Source organism: Mandrillus leucophaeus, unplaced genomic scaffold, assembly GCF_000951045.1.
Source record: "Mandrillus leucophaeus isolate KB7577 unplaced genomic scaffold, Mleu.le_1.0 Scaffold35, whole genome shotgun sequence".
Taxonomy (NCBI): domain Eukaryota; kingdom Metazoa; phylum Chordata; class Mammalia; order Primates; family Cercopithecidae; genus Mandrillus; species Mandrillus leucophaeus.
In genome coordinates, this window is record NW_012103698.1 from 5,307,866 (window position 1) to 5,310,412 (window position 2,547).

Below are 2,547 nucleotides of genomic sequence, written 5' to 3' on the forward strand. Positions count from 1 at the left end.
TATATGACAATGTTAAAGCTGACTGTGATGCGTATCCTGACTCCTAGTGTCCTCCATGCACCAGGGAACAAGTCTGCACCCTCAATTTCCCAAGCCCTGAAACACCTAGAATTGGATTTTTTGTCCACAATGGAAGTTCATATATGTTAGCTGAATTCTTGAAAGCTGCTGATGACACGTTTGGTTAAGGAGTAAGAATGTGTTGCCACTTTGATTAAAACCAGCACTTTAATAGAAAGTACAGTCCCTAATGACAGATTATCCAGAGCTAGAAAAAAACTGTTGTCGCCAGTACCTTCAAGAATCCTTTTGGCTGTGATTCCTCAGCCGTGACTTAGGGAGGACTGTGAGCCAGGGTTGGTCTCCCCAGAAATACCTTCTCACCTGGTCAAGGATTACAGGACGTACAATTGCCTCTAGATTTCCCACCATCTGCCTGAAATCTTCACCACTTCCCCTTCTGACAGCAACAAAAGGCAGCGACGTGCATCGGCGGCAGTTCTGTGAGGGTCCCAGAAGTAAATAAACCGATTCTAAGAAAATGGAAACCATGGCCTCGTGAAAGCTAGATGTCCTGACAGTCCAGGCAGCTCATGTGATAGGTGATCTATTGCAACTTTGTGAGTTTTACTCATGCTGTTAGGGGAGGACAAGCGGAGGAGGAGGACCATTATGTTGAGGGAATACAGAAGGGGGCAAAACAGATAAAGAATTTTCATTATGAGAATTTTTATAACCAAATACACGATTTTTTTGTTTGCCTGTCAATAAAATTGTTTTCATTGTAATTTACATGTGTCCTGCCAGTCAATTTAACAAAACATCATTTTCATTTTATTCCGTTTACTCCAGAATCTCTGCTAAACTGGAAGCATTTTACTTCAGTCCTGTGAATCAATCAATAAGCACCTACTGATTACCATTCATGCTGGGTACCACAGCTTAAAAAAAAGAACAAGTAAACCGATTCGATTCTAAAGGGCCTTTACTTGTAACTGAGACATAGACTTATGAAATTAACAGTGAGTAAAAACCACCACAAACTTACTATGTGAAGCAGTCAGAACAGGACAGTATAAGCAGACGTTTAAAGTACTTACATTAAAAGATAATTTTAAGTCATTCATTTCAAAATAATCTCCTAAGTTCATACTTAGGAATGCCCTATCCCACAAGCCTGATGGATCTAAAAATTTGCTTTATATCAGCTATAAATTAGGGAGAGTAGCTCTGCTTGTAAAATATTTTTTTTTTCTTCTACAAGCGGATTTCTCACAGCTTGTTTGGAATTGGCAGCTTGAATTGAAAGCAAGTTTTGGTGCTAAGAGCACAGCCCCTGAGCCACACAGCCAGGCTCAATATGAGCTCTGCTAGGTTCTAGCTGTGCGACTTTAGACAGGTGATTCAACATCTCTGTGTTTCAGGGTCCTCGTTTGTAAAGAGGAGATAATGACCGTGCCTCCCCATAGAGGGGTTACAAAGATTAGATGAGTTCCTGTAATTAAAGTCCTTGGCACCATTCCTGGCCCTCACCTGCCGCGGAAAGTGGGGCATGGCACTGCCAGGCCCAGGTGCATAGGAAACACCTGGGCAGGGAGCCAATCTGGTACTAGATGGAAGTCTTTTCCCCCCAGAGAACTCGTACATGTTTGCATGTCTTTCTGAAAAGCAACTAGAAGTTATTCCTTTGGGAGATGGAGGAAGACAGCACAAATGCTATAATTTAGCTATCTATTTTCCCCCTTTTTATCTCAATTCTTAAAACAGAACTTTCTCTGAAATCAAATTGATGACAGGCTCTTCCCACCCACTTCAGAGCCAATTCCAGACAGCTGGAAAAAGAAGGAATCCACAGCAAGAAAATCACCGTTCTGATTAGATGCCAGCTTCTTCCCGTCAGGCATGAGATAGTCATTGATTGACAGGATGGATAATAACTTGCTCCTGGATTGATGCTGAATGATAGTTGTATCTAATCTCTGTGCATAGAAAAGCCAAGCCAGCCAGGCATAGTGGCTCACACCTGTAATTCTAGCACTTTGGGAGGCCAAGGCGGGTGGATCACCTGAGGTCAGGAGTTCAAAACCAGCCTGGCCAACATGGTAAAATCCTGTCTCTACTAAAAATACAAAAATTAGCCAGGCATGGTGGTGGTGGTGCCTGTAATCTCAACTACTTGGAAGACTGAGGCACGAGAATCATTTGAACCCAGGAGGCGGAGATTGCAGTGGGCCAAGATTGTGCCGTTGCACTCCAGCCTGGGCAACAGAGGGAGACTCCATTAAAAAAAAAAAAAAGAAGAAGAAAGAAAAGAAAAGCCAAGCCTACTGACATTAGCAGTATCATGTGGTTGAAAAATAACCATAATAATTTACGTTAGTCCCATTTGTATTGAAATGATGCCATTTGTAACCTTGGGGTGGGTATGCTGAAACCCACTCTCTAGAATACCAAGAGATTACTGTATAATCCATGATTACTTTCTTTCCAAAACCTTTCTATATGAACTATGAAAGCATCATTTTAATGTTAAACTCTGAACCCAGG